This window comes from Arvicola amphibius, chromosome 7, assembly GCF_903992535.2.
Source record: "Arvicola amphibius chromosome 7, mArvAmp1.2, whole genome shotgun sequence".
Lineage (NCBI taxonomy): Eukaryota > Metazoa > Chordata > Mammalia > Rodentia > Cricetidae > Arvicola > Arvicola amphibius.
Window position 1 is genome coordinate 6,638,415 of NC_052053.1, and position 22,902 is coordinate 6,661,316.

The window sequence follows — 22,902 nt, forward strand, 5'->3', positions numbered from 1 at the left end:
AGGTAAGAAGAAAATCCAGTGCAACATAACTTGGTTAGTTGGTGCTGGTTCTAACTTCTATTGTCCAGGAAGTATATTTTTGACATATTTAAACATCATACAACTTTGGGGAACAGTTTCCTGGTGACAATTATCACAATAAAGCATAAGGCACAACTACATTGAAAATCTTTTTGCAAAGTCCATGTCTTTTTGCAAAGTACATGTGACCTCTTCCATAAGAATTGGTTCTATTGACTGAGAAACAGGGATCAGGATAAAGGCCTAGGGAGGAAGAGTTCGGGATAAGCACTATAGTCTTGTAGGGACTTGGGTATGGCCTCGTGGTACAGATAGCACAGATCATGAGGCTATTAACTATTCCTATTCCCATGTTTCTGGGCAGAAACAGTCTATATACCTTCCTTGAAGAGACAAGCTGTGTGTTCTACAGTCCTGGTTTCTCTAGTGCTTATCTGTGTGCACAAGAACCTCGTTGTGGGGTGTGCATACATCTTAATGAAAATGGGGGTCCTGTGTTGCTCACAGACTGCTAAATGCGCGGTTTAGAGAAAGGTGTGTCTTCGTAGTATATGCCATTAAAGAATTGTAGGCACACGTGAATTATTAGAAGTTGTGTGAATACACAGCAAACCAAGTGGAATCCCAGTTTGCTAAACTCTTCCTTATGCTTGCCTGCATCATTGTGGTACAGTCCATATATATGTGGCCTTTGAAGGCAGAATGTAATTGATATAAGTGTTTTTCTTTTACCTCTAGTGTGCCCCTCTGGAGATTTCTAGATGAAACTCTATAAGAAATTCCAAGCAAAGCTGCCAGAAAAAGGCTTGACCCTCCTTCTGACTCAACCTCCTCAATCTTCAGACATAGCTGCCTCTCTTCCATCAGTGTCCATTATTTAATTTCTCTAGATTTTGACTTACTCATCTTCAAATGAGGATTTGATTAGTACTGGCAATCTTAGACAAATCATATTTATGTGCCTCACATGGCTCACAGTAGGGACTTGGCTGGAGCAGCTATCATTAAAATCAACATATGATCCATTTGTTGCCTTCACGGGACACATCCTGCTCATGGGCATCCACCTACTGTGGGAGGAGAGAGCAGCTTGTTGGTTCCCACTGCCCAGAACCAAAATAATCACATAGAAACTATATTATTTAAAGCACTGCTTAGCCCATTAGCTCTAGCTTCTTATTGACTAACACTTATATCTTAATTTAACCCATTTCTAGTAATCTGTGTATCACCACACGGCTGTGGTTTACTGGGTAAAGTTCCATCTGGTTCTGGTGGGGCTACATGGCTTCTCTCTGACTCCACGCTTCTTTATTCAGTTTGGTTTTCCCCACCTATCTCTGTTCCCCTATAGTTATGCTATGGCCCAAAGCAGTTCCTTTATTAACCAATGGTAATCATAGCATACAGGGGGAAATCCCACATCAACCTACAAGACCTCTCCATGTGACAGGGAATCCCCATTCCTTCTTGAAATTTCTTAATAGCTGAAGTCTTGAATATGGGAGCTCTATTGTAGTGTTCACAGCTTACCAGTCACGGCTACATTAAATTTGAATCAAAGAGAAGTTTTACAAAACCACACCTTAAATACTTAGCAAGTGATAGATCATATTTAGGAGACCTGTTTTTTTTTTTAAAAAAGAAAAACAAAAACATATGCCTTGAAAAACATAAAACAAAGAAAACCAGCCCACAAATCACAATCCTAGAGAACTTAGACAACAATGAGGACCCTAAGAGAGACATACATAGATCGAATCTACATGGGTAGTAGAAAAACACAAGATCTCCTGAGTAAATTTGGAGCATGGGGACCTTGGAAGAGGGTTGAAGGGGAGGGGAAAGTCAGGGAGTGGAGCAGTGAAAACTGTAGAGCTCAATAAAAATCAATAAAAAGAAAAATCTATGTATATGAAAAAGGTTATTCATTTTGAAAACATGAATCACCATGTTTCCTCAAATCGCCTTCCCTTATCAGCCCAAGTACTCCATGCACCCCAGAACCCTCCCTGACTTGCACCCCCCCACAGAGTAATGGAGTCCTGCATTTTAACACCTGCTACCACCTGCTCTCAGAACACTCCATGGCTTTGTGGCCTCTTTGACTTTCAATGAGCAGATAAAATAAGAACAAGAACCTTCAGGAGCATGCTGTGGGGATGTGGTAGAAGGACGAGGAAAAATTAAAGCCCTTAGGTGGAAACAGGCTTATCCGATTTAAAATGTTGAACTTTGGGTCAGCTCAGCAATCAAATACGCAGCTGAAAAGATCTACGGGGAAATTCAGAAGCAGATATTTAAGGTTCAGTTGTCAAGAGGGTTTAAAACCTTTACCACAGGGTCACGGTGCATGAATATTTGGGATAACCCAGAAGATATTCTTAGCTTATCAGCAAATAATCAATGTATTTTCAAATAATACCTTTCTGTCTCTACTTGTCTTTAAGATTTTTTTTTTTGAAAAATGTGTGTCTGGAGCAGGGTCTGGATTACATGCACACAAGTGCAGGTACTGGCGGAAGCCAGAAGAAGGTATTATTAGATCCTTCACACCTGGAGTTCGAGTTCATTGTGAGCCAGTGGACACAGATGCTGGGAAAAGAACCTGGCTCTTCTGCAAAAGCAGCATTTACTCTCAGACAACTCGTCTTGTCACCTCTGCAGGCCCCTCCACTTGCTTCATAAATATTATTTAAGAATATGAAAATGAGTGTTCATATTGACAGACCTTCTGACACATTTTTATGCCTTTGGATAAGACTGATTTTATAGTGTGCAAAGTCATAGAAATCAAGAGGAAATACACTATAGGAAAGGAACACCTAAGAACTTGAGAATTCTAAATTGGTAAATATTCTTTAAGGCAGAAGAAACATCCCAGCAAATGACATATCCAGCTTGAGAGCTCTGCTCTGTGTCACTAAATCTTTTTATGCCCAACAAAGAAGGAGAAATGTGTGAGAGGCAATGGCTGATGCTGTGAAATAGGGTCTGGAGTGGGTGTGCTCTTTCTGCTGTGCAGCCATATGGATGCTGTGCCTCTGTTTCCTTACAGGTGAAATAGGACCACTGCTCTCCTTGTGTTGCAAAGCATTACAAATCTATTTCTGCTTTGATTCTTTCTTGAAACTTTTATGTCGATCCTGCCACCCCGTACTCATCATTGCCTCTTTTGACATTGTTTTCATTTTAGGGGACGTGCTTGTGCTACTCACAGTGATTCTGTCAATGAGAACAGCTGCTTTGTCCACTGGACTCGTCTTACATTTTTTTTTGCATCGGTTATATTTTTGGATCCAGCAGCATGGAATGTTCACTATACCATTACAGTTCCTATATTGCTATTGCGGTTATTATAATACTATTACAGTGCCTTCACGAATTTCACCCCCTTCTCACCACTCATTCATGCCAGACCTGTGTGGCCTGTACAGTTCAGGTAACTCCTGAAGACACACACGGCTCTGACTGGAAGGCAGAAACTGCCACAGTCCGCTGAAAGATGAACATCTGTACTTTAAGATTCAGGTCAGCCCTATGCTATTTCCAAATCCCATGCTCTCCACCTGCAGGTGTTTCTTGTAGCGGTTATAATGGTACTGGGCAAACATCAGACACCAGCATTTTACAGGTTTCAATTGCTATCTCAAACTTTTCCTTCCTCCCTGACGACCCTCTAGCATGTTTTCTATAAACAGGCCAGACTTATGGTGGAACTTAATCAACACTCTGTGACATCACCACGATTAAGTAACCCCGTCTTCTGCATTATCTTGTGCAGGGAAGACACAGGTTGGAACAGTCAGGGTTTCTGGTCACTCATTCCAGCTCCAGTCTCGTGAATTCTTGGTTACCTTGATTTTTCTCTGGATCCCTCGACCTTCCTTTATATCTTAGAAAGAAGAAAGGAATGCAAATTGTCTTATAGTTTTGCTCAGAGGATTTAAATGACTATTGGTACTTAGCTTCCTATGACTGTTTTATAACCATTACCTGTGGTTAATTGTTAATTTAAAAGCCCACATCATCCACCTACTTTTGCACACATGCCCACAGAACACAAATGTTAAGTAGGATTATTATACACACGAAGAGTATATGGAGAAAATCATGTGATAAATTTTGGTGAATAAAAATGTACAGTGTATTTATTTTCAAAAAAATCACAAAATACATCTCAGGTGACATCTCATGTGACGTATTGGAATAAAGGGATTACTTTTGTAGCTTCCCTCACGAATATAAAGGAAACATGGAACCCCAAACTGCAGTTCCCTGAATTCCTAACATCTTTTTGTTCTGCTTCTTTACTCATTAAGCAATCATTGCTGATTCCAAAACAGATCTTTTACTAGGCAAGCTCTATAATGGATTTTCACTAAAAATAAATAAATAAATAAAATTCTAACACTGATAATTTGTTCCTCTATATGGAGCTGAAGTTGACCCCACTTTCCTTTTGTACCCTGTATCTCTGTGGTGTAGTGCTGTGGGACAATGATCTTTGATCCTGTCACTTATATTATTCTTAATAAAATGCTGATTGGCCAGTAGCTAGGCAGGAAGTATAGGTGGGGCAATGGCGTCCAGGCAGGAAGTAGAGGCATGGCAATAAGAATTCTAGGGAGAGGGAAGTTTCAGTCTTCAGTCGTGACCCAGCTGCAGAGGAAGCAAGACAGCAAAATGTGACTGCCTTGCCAAAAACGGTACCAAGTCACATGGCTAACACAGACAAGTATTATGGGCTAATATAAGTAATAAGTGTTAATACGAAGCCTGAGCTAATAGACCAATCAGTTTATGATTAATGTAGACCTCTGTGTATTTCTTTGAGACTGAATGACTCCAGGACTGGGTGGGACAAAAACTTCAGTCAACAGTATAGGTGCCATGTCACTAACTTCTGTGTGTAGAAAAAGCAAGTAGTTTGAGAGATTTCCTTCTTCCTTCCTTCCTTCCTTCCTTCCTTCCTTCCTTCCTTATTTTATGTGTTTTTGTTTGTATGTTCTGCATGTATGAGTACTGCATGCATGTGGGTGTGTGTGTTCATAAGCACACATACAGAGGCCAGAGGGGGATGTTGAGTGTCTTCCATTGTTGCTCCCTGCCTTGCTGCTCTGACACAGGGTGTCACACTGAAACTGAAGCTTGTCATTGGGAAGCTCACCTTCGTGACTAGGTCTGCTGGCCAGTGAACTCCTGGAATCTGTGCGTCCCTCTCCAAGCTGGGTTTATGAGCATGCACAACCATGACTGGCTTTTTCTGTGGTTACTAAGAATTTGAACTTAAATATCATGCTTGCACAGAAAGAACCATCCTCTTAGCCCTACAGGGTTATTTTTTTTAAAAAAAAAACATGCATACCAATAAGAACCTTGTGAATGAGAGGGTCTAAATATTTTGTTTCTCACTTACCAATGCCCAGCAAGTACATATATAGTAATATTTTATGTATGTTTTAATAAATACAGCTTGCCTGAAGATCAGATGGTAATACTGAGCCACTAGAGGTCAGGCAATGGTGGCACATACCTTTAATCCCAGGCTTTGGGAGAGTCAGATGAATGTCTGTGAGTTCAAGGCCAACCTGGGCTACACAAATAAATGCAGAAACTACTTTAGGTGATGGTGGCTCAAACCTTTAATCTAAGTACTAGTGAGTCACATGCCTTTAATCCCAGCACTAGAGGGAACATAAAATAGGAGAGAGAGAGGTTTAGGCTTTTTAGCCTGTGGTCGCCCAGCCTTAATAGAGGTAAGACTTCTCTTGGCTTGGCTGCTTCGCTTCTCTGGTTTTCAGGTTGAACCCCAATTTCTGTCTCTGGGTTTTATTATTTGTGATACCTGCATATGTAAGGGCTTAGTAAGAAATCTGGGGCTTAAAGTGACAACTGCCCCCTCTTGCCAAATCATTTAAAATGGAAGAAACTCTAATTTATACTATATTAGGGAAAGCAAAATCATGATTTTCTCTATTAATGTGTTCTTAATAACTCATTTGCAGTTTCCCTTTTATTGTATTAACTTGTTTTCACAGTCAAATCCCCACTCCCCCACAAAAAATAAATCTGTATACCATTATAGCCAGAGGGGCATTTAAGGCAGAGCTTTGCACCTGGGAAAGCCATTTAATTACTGGAGCTGTCAAAATGTTTTATTGTAAACAGCTTTTCTGATAGACCCTGTGAAGGATCTTCCCCAGAAGACGCTGCACCTTACAGAGAGGCCGAGAGCACAGGTGCCATCATTTAGAGAAATGAAGGTTTTATGTCTTAAAATAGCCCATCTTTCTTCTGATGTCTGATGAGGAAATATTATATATGCATTTGTCCTAGTTTATGGACACCATAAAATGATATCGTATTAAAAAATTAAAAATTAAACAGAATAGGCAACTGAAAGTAGAGAAAAATCTAGTTTGATCTAAAATCTTTAAGAGGTACTCAAAGTCATATCTTAGTAAATCTATTTAGAATACACTCCAGTGGCGTAAAGGAAAAAGTGTATGGGTTATAAAATTTTATAACGCTTACAATTCACTTACATAAATATCACAGATATCAACTGAAGAAATGGAAACCAAGCTTCTGTTTACCCCCCCCCCCCCGCCGCCAAATTGTCACACAATAACTCATGTTACAGGACTTTTGTCTGGATCTGGGGAGATGACACTTAGTAAAATGCTCACCACACAAGTGCAAGGACTGACATAGAATGCCAGCGCCCCCATACAAGAGACATGGATGGTGGCAGATGTCTATAAGTCCAGTGTTGGAGAGACAGATGCTGAAGCTCACTGACCAACCATCCTAGTAAAACAGATTCAGTTCAAGAAGAGTCCAAACAAGGTGGAAAGTAATTGAGGATGTCACAGTGTCAAATTCTGGTCTTCTCAAGCACACACACGCACGCACGCACATGTTCAACCAGATGCACATGTATATATACCCACATGAACATGTATATATACCCCCACACATGAGCATACAGACACATACACACAGAAGAGCTTTGGTCTTATTGACTTAAAATCCAGATCTGCTAAAACCTTCTATTATAAAACCCTACTCTAATTTTAGGTATCACCAATCAATTCACTGAGGAGCCTTCTGCGTCTAGACAGTACTTTTAGACCTTCTGGTAATCAAGTTCTCTTCTCTCTAGCCTTTTATCCTTCTTAAGTCTCACTCTTGCTCTGTCTCCACTCTTTCTCCCTCTTTTTATTTTGTCTCCATCTCTATTCTCTCTCCTTCTCCTCTCCTTTCCCCTCCCCTTCCTGTCTTGACCACTCCCACATTGTTCAGCGGAGTCTTCAGCTGCCAGGTAGCTAGCTACTGCCTGATCCCTTCCATAGCTCAGCTGCCTTTGAGATTATTTGGACTGAGTGCCTCCACTAGGATTGCATTTAGGAGCAGGGCATGCATAGGGCTGCTTGGGTGCTGGATGCCAAGTATCCACCTGCTCTGCAACTGAAGTTGCTCAGGCAAGAGATGCCACCCTCACTATCAGGACTGCTGCAGGGTCACAATACTTCAGTTTGTCAGGAAGTGGGCAGCCATATTGTTTTACTGGACCCACGAAGTGTTTGGCTTCCACTGCTGCTGTGGCTGCCTTCCCTGCTATTCTTTGGTCTCTGATGGGTCTTTCTTCGTGTTACCAACCCATTCTGCACTATTGAAACTAGGCAAGCAAAGACCACTTAAGAAATATCTGTTAGATGTGATGCTGCAGCACCATAAGAAGGAGCAAAGTGTCTTCTTCTCTGGTCACAATGAGTTCTGCTTGCATAGTCCAGAAGGGATGCTTGAACCAGTCTGAGACTTGTTTCATGGTGTCATGGTTACAGGAGATCGTGTTCTGTACCAATCATAGCCTTTCTCTCAGTATTAATCGCAACACTCCCTCTGCTAGGTACCAGGGGAAGAACTCCCCTTCTAGCCAAGGTAGAAATGGTTGTAAGGTCATCTAGGTTTCACTGAAACTCTTAATAACAAAAAAATCTAGTACAAATAATATCAAAGATCTCTTTCTGGCTGGACCCAGGGCAATAACCTTTTGCACATTTGTCTCAACACATCTGTAGAGTGTTTAAGATGGCTGTTGTTGGCTTGGCAGTAATTTGTTAGGCTGTGTCCTTTTACTCAAGGCAAAGGAGAGGCCAACCAAGCTAATTATGGAGTCAAAAGCTGCAGGTTCAAAGGCTTTGATTATTTACAGCAAAACAAACAGCAGAACAGCAGAAACACTTACAATAAAGACTTACAGACCTCACCACTAATATTAGTCAAGACAGGGAGAGGGCGCTATTAGTCTCACAGGGCCAGCCCCAAGCTTGGAGTACCAAGGACATTTAAAATTAAGGGAAGTTTTTCTTCTTAATGCAGTGAGGTAGGGTTCAAAATTCACGAGCTGTCAATTCTCAGTTCTGGAGTTTCCTCATACAAGCACAAGAGTGGTTGGTTAGGCAGATAAATAGTGGAGGCTACATTATAGCTTGAAAAGACCATCAGTAGCTAATGGCCATAATTAGAAAAGAATAATTGGCACATTCATTTAAATTAGGCTCCTATCTAAAGTCCTATTGTGGAGGATCTTCTTATTTCCTTATGCACTGATAAGTGTCACACAGAAATATGGACAAATCTAACAGTTCCCGTGAAATATGTATCAAATTCAAACAAATGATCTCATTATTATATAAGATAATTAACAGGGAATTACAGCCACAGTTTATGGATTATTATTGTTTCAAATTGAGCTCTACACTCAACCTTAAAGGATGGAGTCATTAATAGTTCTTCTCTGCTAAACAGTCAAATAGTCCCATCTGTTCTCTCAAACGAATATAGGTACCAAAAGCTGCATCATTAATGTTGTTCAAACTCTGCTGCTCTGGTGGTTTGAACGAAAAGGGCCCCCATAGACTCATGGGGGTGGCCCTATTTGAAAGGATTAGGATGTGTGAGCTTGTTGGTATGAACTTGTTGGAGTAGGTACGGCCTTGTTGGAAGGAATGTGTCACTGGGAATCAGCAGCCTCAACTGTCCATATAGAAAAACAGAAGGAGGCTGGAGAGAGAGTTCTGTAGTTAAGAGCCCCTGTTGTCCAATCATGAGAACCAGATTTCAAATTCTAATACCCATAACAAGCTGGTCATCCTGAAAATTCCAGTAACTTCACCTCCCTCTTGGAGGGTTACAAAGCTTACTTAGGGCGTTTGTGTTCACACAGTCATATACCTGCACAGACATATGTATGTACACTCAGAAAGACAGACAGACACTATCTGGGCCAGAAAAAAAAGTTACCTTGGAGTTGCTCTAAAAACTCTGTGAGAGAAGATACTACCTTGTCTGGGGTTCTCCTTCATTTTTTTTTCTCTATATACCTCTATTATCTTTTCCTAATTGAGTTGATTAAACTTAGTCTGTTTCTGTGATTTCTTACTATCTCTACATCCTTGAATGGATTCAGGGTTGGAATAATGAAAATGTAGATTTTTTTTTTTTTTTTTTTTTTTTTACTGACCTAATTCCTCATTAAGTGACTGAGATTTCTCTTTCCATGCCACCACAACAGCTGTGAGCTAATCGGACAGGTTCAGTGGTCGTTTTGCTGTAACTGCCTTCCTCTCTCTGATTATGAGAAAACCGTGTTCATGATCTTTAATTTCAAGGTAACACCATTGAGTGACATCTCTGTTTCCATCCGGCTTTATGACTCACATGTAACATAATAAGGCCCCCACCACTCTGAAGTATTTAAGTCTACCGCACTCTAAGTTCCTGGAACCCATGATTGCAATAGAGGATTTAGCACATGAGTGCGCTCAGAGGGTCTGGACTGGGAAATGAAGTGACAACAGGACCCCAGAGGCTGTGTGGACATGTGTGAGCACGTGTCCTGGCTATTCTGTCTCGATTTTACCTCCACTCCACTGTACACCAAATAATGAAGACCATGACTCATAAAATAATATAAAAAAATGAAACAAATTAAGAGCATGTGGTTGAAATGATTCAGAAGGGCTGGAGAAAATCCGTTGAGATGACTGTGGCCTCATTGCCTATGGCTAAACCCGGTAAGGCAGCCAAGAGCAAGGAAAAACAAGAGAGTATAGGGCAACCAACCAGGTGGTAACCTTCTATGCCGGCCACAAGAATTCCAAAAACAAACCACAGAACATAATATAGCCGTGCTTGGTTTTGCAGTGGACCTCACCTGGTTAAAGGGAACTCTTTGTTTCCTAAATTTTCACCCGCAACACTAGTTTCCGTTGCCCTGATTGCTGGAGGCTCACCGTAACCACGGTTTGTTCTAATTGTGCAGCTCATAGACTCACAGAATCACCTGGGAGGCTTTTAGAACTACAGATTCCTGGACTTGTCCCAGACATAGTAACCCAGAACCTTTGCGAACTGCTGGTGACCTATTAAGCCCTTGGGCTGACTCTAATCCATGCTAATGTTTGATCTAAACACTAACTCACTCACAGTAGGTGAGTCCCTTAAGCCTAGGATTGGATTGTACTTGGTCGCAATTCTGTCATTCTCTTTTACTCTATTGTCAGTGATTTTAGAGGGAGATGCTGACATAAATGATAATAGGCATGTGTGGTACTAGCTTCTGGGACTCTGGCTGCAGGCGCCAGTGTCCACACAGGATAGAAGACAGGAGAGACTCGAGGGTTGGCCAAGCTCTTTTCCAAGGGGAGCACCCGAAGCCTGTGTCCTGCTGCCATTAGGGATAAAGTTCCCTCCAACAGGCTCTAACACATCAGAGAATTGTATCATTACACCGTGCAAATTGTCCTAATTTGTGACTTAGTCACACCGGAGCCCTTGAATGCCTTGGAGGGGAACCAGAAACATGACCCTCCTTCAGCCAAACATTCTGGACCTTTCCTTAGTACAGAATATTATGGGCTACATAATCCACAAATTTTTGAGCCTGAGAGGTTCTGGAGCTTGTGGTCTTGGGTATGTATCCTGGGAACCAACATTGTGGTATAGCTTCCAAGAGGACCTTAGTTTGTTAATTCTACAAGAATTTGGGGGACAATAGCTGAAAGCAATGACAAATCCAAAGCTTTTTAAAGTCCATTGTATCTATTTCCTGGCTTTCTTGGGTAGTGATCTCAGACCATCCTCAATAAAATCATAAGTGGATAAAGCTTTGTGATGGTGTTTCCATATGTTCCTGAGGTATGTGCTTGTGTGTGTGTGTGTGTGTGTGTGTGTGTGTATGTGTGTGTGTGTGTAAATGTTCCTCTATCTCTCTCCACCTTATTTTTGACACAAAGTCTCCCTAACTGAAGGTAAGGCTTATTAACTTGCTAGACTAGCTGGCCAGTGAGCCCAAGGGCTCCTTCTGCCTCTGCCTCCCAGAGCTGGGATTACAGGCATGCACCAATATACCTTGCTTTTCGATATGGGTGGTGGGCATCCAGATCAGGTCTTCAGGCTTGTACAGCCAGCATGTCACTCACCAAACCATATCCCCTGCTCCATCATGTGTAATTAAATATGCTTTCATATACCCATCTTAGAACAGTGAGGGTAATAAAAAATGGCCTTGTGTTGAGAGTGCAACTGTTTTAATTTAAGTACAACTATTATATTTTAATATATATCTCAGGCCTTATATTTACAGTGGTCAACGCCATGAGCACAGACACTATGGAACAAACTTCTATAGGATACACAAAGCTAAATACCTGGGCTTTTTTTAAAAATAAGTAATTAGCTTCAGGTGCAAGGGCTCTGAGGCACAGCTGTATTCAAGGCAGTGGCCTGAACTACTGGGTTGAGTACTCTGCCCATACTTGGAAAAACATATGGGGGCAATTTGCACAGTATATTACCAAGAAAATGCTAAGATCATCTACTTGGAAAACTTATTTTCAGAGCCTGGAATAGGGCTGAAAACCAACCAAGAAATATTTCTATTTGTTGGATGGAGAACTCTGAAGGACACATTTGTATCCTGGAATAAGAGATGATAAAGCTATCCTCTGATGACGTTTCTCTTGGCCTGAGGCTAGACTACAAGAGGGTGAAGGCTGCCAAGGCTCTGACTCACACATGGGGAAAAATGGTTCTCCGGTCAGAGGCTTCAAACCCTAGCCAGCTGCTCTGGGAGTACTTGCCAACGATCAGAAATGACTTGTAGAAGCCTGCGAAGCTGTTAATACTATAGCAGGGAAAGCAAAACTCATTTCACACCAGCAAAGAAGCAAGGGCTTCAGCTCTAGAATGTGTTTTGTTTAAATGGATTTCAACAGAGTATGAGGATGAAAAAAAAAAGTAAAAATGGATTTTGTAAATGGAGATTGCTCGGTTGTTTCACAACTGCCCAGACCTGAATAATCACATAGAAGCTATATTAATTACAACACTGTTTGACCAATAGCTTAGGCATATTCATAGCTAGCTCTTACATTTTAAATTAACCCATTTCTATTAGTCTATGTATCACCACAGGGCTGTAGCCTACCAGTATGACATTTCTCTGACTCCACCTACTCTCTCTATATCTCTGTTCAGATTTCTCCACCTGACTTTACTCTGCTAATTCATTGGTCAAAATAGCTTTATTCATCAACCAATAAAAGCAACACATACACAGAAGGACCTCCCACATCAGGATTTTAATCTACCTAACATGGAAAGACCACCACCGTTTTATACCTAATAGTTAAGTGTGTATGTAAGGTGAATGTAAGGCATTGTTGGTATTACTAGAAATCTAATTATGACTGTTTCTGATTACCTCTCTTTTATAGACAAATTACCTATCTACACTTTCTCACCAGTGCCCTGTTTATAGCTTGCTGACTTAATGTACTTTAAGTCAATCCGATGACTGCATTTTGCTTCTGCCTAAGTTTTTTGATTTATCTTATAGCATAATTTGGGCTATAGGTACTGCAGTATACATAGTATGTAATATGTTATATACGTGTGTGTATACTACACCATAGATATTGTAGGTACTACACTAATTCTAACTAGAAAAGTTCATTCTAACTGTAATGACTGCAAAAGGATTCCACGTCCTTTCACAATAGGAAGGGATGTCACACGTGTGTCAGAAACACATATATAGAGAGCTTTAAATGTACATACACAATTGTCTGATTTCTCTCAGGAGAAAACAATAAAAAGGGAAACCTAAGAGAGAATCCAGCCTAATATACATTTTAAATTCTCACCTATCCTTTTTTTTTTTTTTTTTTTTTTTTGCCCTGAAATATCTCAATTTGAACAATAGGGAGGGTTAAAAAACACCCAAATAACTATGTTCCAAGAACTGTATATTAAAGTAAATTTTAATGGCCAGAGCCAACTAGAGGAAAGCAGCAAGTGAAGCAAAAGTCCACAGACGAGCAGCTATGAACATTTGTGGGACAACTTGTCACTGAGGCTGAGCTGGTGCCACCACTACTGGAGATTATTCCGTCCAGAGTTCCTCATGCTGCCAGCACTGAAGTGGCACTGAACTTGAATGATCCAGAACTAATGAACTTGAACAGAAACTTCCCATCAACATCATCAGCCTTTGCAACTTAACTTATGGTGGAACTGAACCCGATGAATATTCTGCCTAATCCATAGCCTTATGTTTCCAGATCTGGAGGACCCATGTAAGAAGACCTCCACAAGAGCACTCAGTAGATTGGGTACAATATTCCCCAGCCAGTAAAGACACCAGAGAAATTTGACAGCTTTAAAGATGATTAAAAAGATAAAGAAATGGCATCAATATTGTTCCTGACTCCCGCTCAATCCTTTGTCCTCTCCAATATCTCACCTTTCTTTCCTCTGCAAGAGCCCCTCCCCCCTCAGCTTCTATCATCTTTCAAGCCATCCCTGTTGTACCTTTTCCATTCTGTCCCACATCTCAGATTCTTCTCAGCTTGGGGTGGGAGGCAATGCTAGTACATGGATCACAACTACGGAGAAATGAAGAGTGTCTATTGTTTTCATTACTTAACAAGTTTGTTGAAGTTTTACATTTTAATAATTAGTTCAGGTACCCTTACACCAAGATACCTAACTTTGCAATGGGTATGTGTCATAAGAAAAAATCCAGAGATACTAGAACACAGATGTTGCATTTTAACTTCTGGTTATAAGTTTACTGGCAAAAGAATCAGATACCTCTCCTGTATCTTCATTCATTCACCCCGCCTCAGATGTCTGGTTCTACACATGATTGTGGAAGGCAGTTCTTAGTGTAGTTTGCCAAATAGATGCAGGTGTACTCTACTGGCAACGTCTTTCCATCTCTTGAGGCTCTGCCTCTCTCTGCTGCCTCAGGGTCGTCTCTGTTTTCCTAGATAAGGAAGTCACTCCCCGCTCAGATTTGGCACCCAATGACTCAAAAGTGGCACAAGCTTTTTCACCACTTAGAAATGGAATCTGGTGAAGCATCATTAACCTTTCCTTTTCCTCACTCCCCATGGGTTCAGCATACATCACTCTAGGATGGCCATGTTCCTGGATGAGGTCATCAGTACATTTTCCCATTTGCTGCTGTCTTTCCCACTTCCTCAGTCTCGTCTTGCAGTAGTTCTCTGAATCTCTCTCTCTAATCAAGTAACAGTCTTCAGTCCTCAATCTGTTTTCCAGGCAGTGCAGGAGAAGAAAACGCAGTGATATGTAAATTTTATGCTTCAGTGAGTCTCAAAATTATATCAGACGGTATTTACAGTATAAGACAACAGTTACCAATTATGTGATAAATCTAATGCACTTAAAACATTCAAGAGCCTATGAGATGACTCAGAGGCTAAAAGCATTACCTCAAAAATCTGATAACCTGAATTTGATCCCCAACTACATAAAAGTGGAAGGAAAGAGCCAACCCATAAAATTTGTCTTCTGACCGCTACAGGGAGCTCAGGTTCAGTTCCCAGCACCCAGAGGGGCAGCTCACATAACCTGTAATTCCAGCTCTGAGTGATCACACTTCTTCTTCTGACCTGTACAGTCACCACACTGACCCAAACTCACACACATGTCCACAAAACTAAAAATAAAGGCTTTTAGACTATGTTCTTTGTGTTAAAGTTAAATGATTTTTTTTTCTTTGACTGTATAATTTCATACAAGTATTCGATCAACATAACAACCATATGATTGTTTTAGGTATGTAGTGATATATCAAGGAAATGCATTCTGGGGATCTAACAGTGAACAAAAAATAGAAAAATGTAGCTTTAAGCCTTCTGAGTCAAGACTATCACCAATACATTGACTGTGTAAATGAACACAAGCCTGCCAATGTGAGTGGTGTATTGAAGGGGAATCATACAATGAATGAAAGTTCATGATAACTATCTGGTAAGGACTGTGAATAGCGAGAGAGGACAACGTTTATGCTATTTGCTGACATAACTTGATTTCAATGGAGTATTTGTTTTGAGCCACTGTTGGATTAGAAATAAATTTAGGTCTGTAGTTGAGGAACAGTGCTCAAAATTATGCTGTTGAAGATGACTCTTAACCTCTGTGCCTCAGCTGAAATGACATATTTGCCCATATCAATCTTCAGTGAATTTTCCTGTTACCACAATAAGATATTATTGAATAATTCTGACTAAATTGCTTAGAGATTTGAATACATTGTTGTGATTTTTTCTAACACTTAAGTTACAATATTTTTATTAGTCTAATTGCTAGTTATTACCTCCATTTGAACAATAATATGAGAAATTGAAACCATGAAATCTGCAACATGAAATTCCATTTATTTCTAGCTCTTATTAGGAGAGAGTTCAAAGATATTTTACCTCTCAGCCCAAATTATCACAGAAGACAACAAAGTACCCTATGGTCTGAGAAGAAGAAAACAATGTTTAAACTCTAAAGAAGTCTGCGGTTGAGAATTCATACATGCCTTCTTTTTGGTGGCCTCTATGGGCAATAAATGAGCTGATATAAGAACACTTCTGCATTAATATGCTTACGACTGCCATCCTTAAAATGATAAAACAATTTTGAGAATAAAATCCAAACAAATGTCTATTTTAAGTACTTCCTAAATAATCATGGTTTTCTTGTTTTCTCAGTGGACTCCAGCTTATCATATACAAATTCTGGAGCACCCATTAGTTCCTCACCACAAGCTCCTCTGGATTAAATAATCCCATGTGCAAGTTCATTTTAAGAACCAGATGAGACGACACATGATCACGAACACATTCTCTAATGTGGAAAAGGTTTTACAGGTATGATGCATTTTGTTAATCTTTAAATATTCATTGTATTAGGCCAAACATCTAGCAATTTAATATGAATTTATTAGAATCTGAGCAAAATATGGGAACATGTACAATTCACTATTTCTCAGTGTATAGTAGCTGATCATTACACACCCAGGTCAATCAAGAAAATACTACAGCTGGAGGGTGGTAGCACACGCCTTTAATCCCAGCATTCCGGAGGCAGAGGCAGAGGCAGACAGATTTCTGTTAGTGTGAGGCCAGCCTGGTCTTCAAGAGCTAGTTCCAGGACAGGCACCAAAGCTACAGAGAAACCTTGTCTTAAAAAGCAAAAAACAAAACAAAACAAAAATACTACACATTAAATACTATCTACTATCAGCAATACACATAATAACTTCTTAAAGATTAAATACTTGGTGTAAATAGAAACACTCAGAAAGAACTTCATGGGCTTATTCTAGGCAATGGGAACTCAATAGTCTTTGAGTATCTGAAGAGGATTTGCATAAATAAGAAAGTAAAGGAACAAGACAAAGAAAAGGCTCAGCACAGGCAAAAGCAGCAAAAAAACTGAATAACCAGAGCAAATAAACAATATCTCGGGTGACATGAACAGCAGCTAATTAAATGCGTTAAATTCTTTCATTCTGCCTAATGGAGAATCCAATCCTCACATTCCTTGCCTTGGAGAAATTTGAGGATGAATTCCACAGCAACAGATCACTCAAGAACAATTTATCCTCAAACACCCAACGCCTCATCTCTCTTGAGTTCTTCCCATGCCAAACACAACGTAGACTGTTATTGACAGCTTCTTCCCATGCAGCCTGTCACCACACTAATTAATCCATCTAAAGCTAGAAAAGCGAGGAGAGAAATGACAGGCTGATGCCTTCCATAACATCAGCGAGAGCCCTTTCCCCAAATGCAGCCTGAGAACTTTACAAATCAAGGCGAACAATTACCTGCGTCTTTCAAACCAAGCAAACCAGACATGAGTGAGACTGATTTTATCTCTAAGCACTAATTGTGTCTCAACAGAACAAGTCTGGATCAAGGTGAAGCAAGGAAGTGAAGACCTGGGAAAATGGAAAGCGTAAAAACGTTTTGCTATAGTGGTATTTAGTATTAACACATAACCAGAGGGCAACATGGAATCTTGTTTTGTCTGTTACGTTGCGATGGTTAACTCAGAAACTGTGCTGGAGTATATATATATATATATATATATATATATATATATATATATATATGGCACGCCAGAGCACCTTTAAACTGCGCTTTCTGTGCATACTCTTCCCCAGTGGAGGAGACTTCTCCCACATAGAACCACGTAATCCCAAAGAAGAACCGTGCTTTCTGTTGGGGAAGTCACTGCGGGGTGGCTCAGAGCGGTCTTGTGAGAACACGAGATCACATTGGTACACCTCTCTGTCTAGCCTGGTCGTTTTATGCTACGACTGCGTTACTTCTTATGAGGCAAAGGCTTCATCTTGCACTATTTTTACTCTAGTGAACCCTGACATGCTCATTCAGTAAAAATTTGAGTAGCATCTGCGATGTTCTAAGTGCTCGCTAGGGTCTGAGGAGGAAATGCTTGGCTTGGGAAGTTATTTATTCGAATGCCTTGCACGGCAATATTATTTTACTACTCACATTGCCAAGCTACCTTGCTTTTCCGTTTGCTGTTGCCTTAGATTTGTAAGCACCGCCTTTTGTGTAAAGGCTTCACTTAATGACAGTCAAGATATACTAAGTTCATCTCCATTAACCTTGTATCCCATTGTTTACCAGGAATTAACTGGGCACAGATGTAGGCATGGAAAGTGTATATTATACCCTAGAGGCTGCCTTTATCATTCACACCTTGTATCACTGAACAGGAATGGGTGGAGCTTGATATCATGCCTTCTAGTGACTAAGTCATGATTTGGACATCAGCACTTGATCATTCATCAGAAGCAAACAGGCAGCTTCAATCAAGAGCAGGGTAGTTTCTTACCACAACAAATGCTGTAGAGACAGATTTCCGAATCATGGTCTCCAAACATTGAACTGGTTGTTGCCAAACCCAGTGTCCTCATGATACAGTAGACAGAGTTCTACAAGAGAGAAACCATTAGTCTAAGATCTCATGGTGCTTGAAATAAAGTCTGAACCTCAGTGGAGCCATGCGATCATATTGCTTTCACTCTGGGGTGCACATGCTTTTTCTATTACCTGGAAGTGACTTCTCAGTCACAGAGCTTTCCTGACCTCCCCAAAGTAGGGGATAGCATGCTCCCTCCTATTCTTTCACTGTGTATGACTACTGAGTACCTTTTCATTGGAACCCTGGTTATTTGTTCTAATGCTCAGTTCAACTCAGATCTCATCTCTTTGAAAACAATGATGTATTTGTTTGTTCATTTAGTGCCAAGATAGTAACAGGGTCCTTGTCTGTGAAGTAAGCATTGCCAGGGTCACATGAAATGGCAAGAATAAGAGAACAGAGGGGCAGGAATGCAAAACCATTTGTCCATGTCTCCAGCAACACTTCCAGCCATGAAAAGGTGAACGTAACTATCACCATTTATCCTATTCATGTTGATAAAATCAATTCTGACTAAAATGGATGCCAAGGGCAGCTTTCAGATGAAAAGGTATCCATTCAATCAGTAAACATTTACTGATTAATCACCATATGCCACAGAAGGTGAGATAAATGACACAGTCCCTGTTCCCAAGCAGACAAGAAATAAATCACGAAGGTCCAGGGTAGTGAGGGCTGTTGTGTACTAGGAGAGGAGGGAGATGTCATCCACACGAGGGGAGTCAGGGAGGGGCCTCTGGGGAGGATGAAGCCAATGTCCTTGGAGGGCTCAGAGGACAGATGTGGGAAGAATGCACAGAGAGCATTTCAAGGAAGTGGTAACGCCATGGGAAAGTTCAGTGCTGGGAAGACGCCAGCAAATCCTTCTGGGAATCAGGAAGAAGTCTGGCATGGCTGGATTTGTGGCGTGAGCAGTAAAAGCAGACTAGAGAAAAGAGACATTCTATCGGCTTCCATGTTAGCAATGATAAAAATGAATGCATAGAGTCTTTAACTGTTCTAAGTCCATGGGTTCCAACTGTAGATGTTAACTAAGTTCCAGTGGGGCTATTCTGCTCAAATCAGAGTCTGGGATACCCAATCAAAATCTGGCCTATCTTGGGAAACATTTCTTCTTATGATTCAGAAAAGTTAAGCTAATCCTGTTTGGTAGCAGTCTTATAGCCAACTGAATTACAAACCCACAAGGAAGGAAGGATGGACAGCTCGGCTCAGTGACCCAAGATTTACACAGCATATGCAAAGGTTTGGTGTCCAGCACCACAAATACTTAAATAGTAAATGATCTAAAATGTAAATGTACTAAACATGTTATGCAGATATTAAAATAACATTAAAACTTCCTTCTACATCTAGAAGGTAAGCAAACTGAAACTTTGGAGGACAGCATATTTATTTCATTACAACAAATTGCATATTGTAATTTGTGAGCCCTTCTTATTTGCCGGATGTGATTGCTTTCTCACAGAGATTTTCCCCATGGATGATATTTAAAGGAAGACTAAAGTGTCTGTAAGAAATTTCAATAGTAATTTCTTCCATTGAACTTAATCCAAGTTTAGGTTTGTATTCTCCAGGCTGTATGCCTGTTGACTTCAATTCCAGTCCCTGGCTTTGAATTCTTTAATCAACATTCCCTCTTTGTAGTATACAGGTGTGTCTTTATTAAGTTTATGCATAGACTTCTTGTTTCTCTGAGAAAGCCACAGAACTAAGGAAAAGATATAATACCTGCAATGTAGAATATAAATTTTTTTTAACGAATATTGAGACTGACTGAAAGGTAGACAGAACTGTGTCGATCGCCGTGATTGAGCACACTTCAGCTTCTATATGATGTCTATAAATGGAATCACTCATTATCTGCTTCAGGATTCTCAAGGGTAAATGCAGATTGCACTTTTGTTTCCCGTCACCCAGACCCAAATAATCACACAAAAACTATATTAATTGCAACACTGTTTGGCCAACAAACTAAGGTGTATTTCTTTAATATCTTAAACTAACCCATTTCTATTATTTTATATTTTACCATAAGGCTCGTGGTTCATTGCCTGACTCTGCCTTCTTTCTCCCCGCATTCAGTTTAGTTTTCCCATCTATCTATATTCTGCCCTGCCATAGGTCAAAGTAGCTTCTTTATTAACCAATGGTGAGAAAACATATTCATAGAATACAAAGGGGAATCCCACATCATTCGAGTCTCAAAACTATCTTTGAACTTTTCCGTGGAAAACAAGAAAGCAAAACAAAAAGCATGCCTTTGCTTATATCAAGTGAGTTTAGACAGTTAAGACTCTCCCAGAACAAACTCGCTTCACCATTTAAATTGTATGCAGAGTCGCTTAGCACAGCCCCAGTCCCAAGGAATCTTCAGTTTGTATGAGCTGGCAGCTGCTTCCAAGCCCACCATCTCTATTATTCACAGAAAACACTTATCTACTGAATAAACACTCTCCTTTATCTCATGTCAACTTGTAAACATTCCATGACTTTTTGAAAAGGACCAAAGATTAAGATAGATGTGCTAGCATTTGCATGTAATCCTAGCATAGAGGAAGTTGAGACAGCACAATCACATTTGAGTACAGCCTGAGCTGTATAGTGTGGCCCTATATATATATATATATAAAAAAATTAAGTAAAATCAGGAAAGGTGGGCTGACAGATTTCTTCTAAATTTTATTAGAATATAATTTAGAAATGTTCATTGTAAGCAAAATATCAGATTGAAACAATATCCTCATAACAAACAAACAAAATCTCAAATTAATATTTTTATCAGTAAATAAAAGCTTGTTGGAAATCAGATGGGGAATACTTTCATCTTGTTCTTGAAATATAAATAATCTATGCAGGAATGGGAAGCATGAACAAAGAGAATTACTTTAAGCTTTAAATATTCTAGCAGTCCTTGATTGATAAATATACAGAAAAATGCTCTGTAGAGGAAATGTTGTGCATGCCTAGGTCTCAAGATATTTCTAAAATAATTTGCACCACATGTCTGAGATCAGTAGGTCTCATTTCCTCTACTGGTGAAGAAAGGTGCCAAGCTGCCTAGGACACAGCTTGTCACAGCGAGAACTAGCATTAAAATAGAACACTTGTTTCTCTGCACTTCATAGTTCCTCTCCAGCAGACATCAGCCTTCCAGTAAATACTCTGAAAACTGAGCAGTTCTCAGACCGATTTGTGCCAACTGCCTGGAAATACAGTCAACTCTTCAAGTGCTATAATAACCTAATGACTAGGGACCTGGTGTGTCCTCGGTGACCGTTTCCACTATTGTTCAAAGTGAGGTGGTAGCAAGCATCCAAGAAGCACACATTTAAAATACATATTCATATAAAGCACTCACATTAATGTTTTACAGGAAGAAACCCTACCTGGACCTTTGATGAAGAACCTAAGTCTATCTTTATGTAAGAAAAAAAGTCTCTAAAATTGATAAAGTAGACCAGGGTTTGCACAGCGTCAGCACAGCCTATGAAAAAAACCAAATAAGTGCAAGGGAGAAGGCAAGGACACATATGCAGGCTCATGGCGGACTGTAAATTGTTTTACTCTTGGGCACATAACTAACTAGTTTCCTTCTGACTTTTTGACACTGAACATACAAAACATTTAATGCTCAGTATGTAGACATTTCGGTATGAGGGAAAATAAGTCATACTTAGATACCTGTTTCTTGGTCCCATGACAGAAACACCTGGCCTTAATAGCCTACTGAAAGTTGAACACATGCAGAATATATGAACTATGGAAGAAAAGAAGATGAAATGAGAAATATATGGTAAAATGAATTGTTTCACTCAATGATTGCTTATTGGGAAAACATTGTTTTCGGTGTCAAACAAAGAATCATAGAGTTGACAGTCTACAGAGTAGAAAAATAAAATAAATAGAACTAAAATTTTGTCATGAATCACAAGAGAATAGATCTATTGTTATAATGCTGCTTTAAACATGACTGGGTTAAAAATGTAAGCTACTTTCCATGAGGTGTTCACAGAGTCATCACATCCCAGGAAGTAATCTAAAACAGCAAGTCATTTATAAGACATAACTCACTGAATTTATAGAGATATGCTTCATGTAATTTTTGAAGAAGCAATTCTTGCCTTCCTCTCCTATCACCAAATCCCTAGTTTTTGAATTTTATTGTTTTGGACATTAATAACAGAGGTAAGAATGAGATCTCCTTGGATGGAGTAGTATTCTAAAATAAGATTGATGGCTTTATAATCAGTCCATAAATCCCTAGAACATCATAATAACTGATTAAAAGTGAACAGGTAAAGATAATGATGTCACAAAGGGGAACTTAAAGGGAAGATGACATACGAATCAGCAGACCGTTGGTGTATCACTCTTGATTTATTCAAAGAATATGCACCTACTCTTCATACTACTTGCTCTGTATCACTGATGTAGATTGGAAGCTCACTCACATGGGAATACCGGGCTTCTTTTTTCAATATACAACTTTAGAAAAAAGTACTCTCTTCAACCAATTCAATGTGCACAGCAGAGTCTTAGATATAATCACAT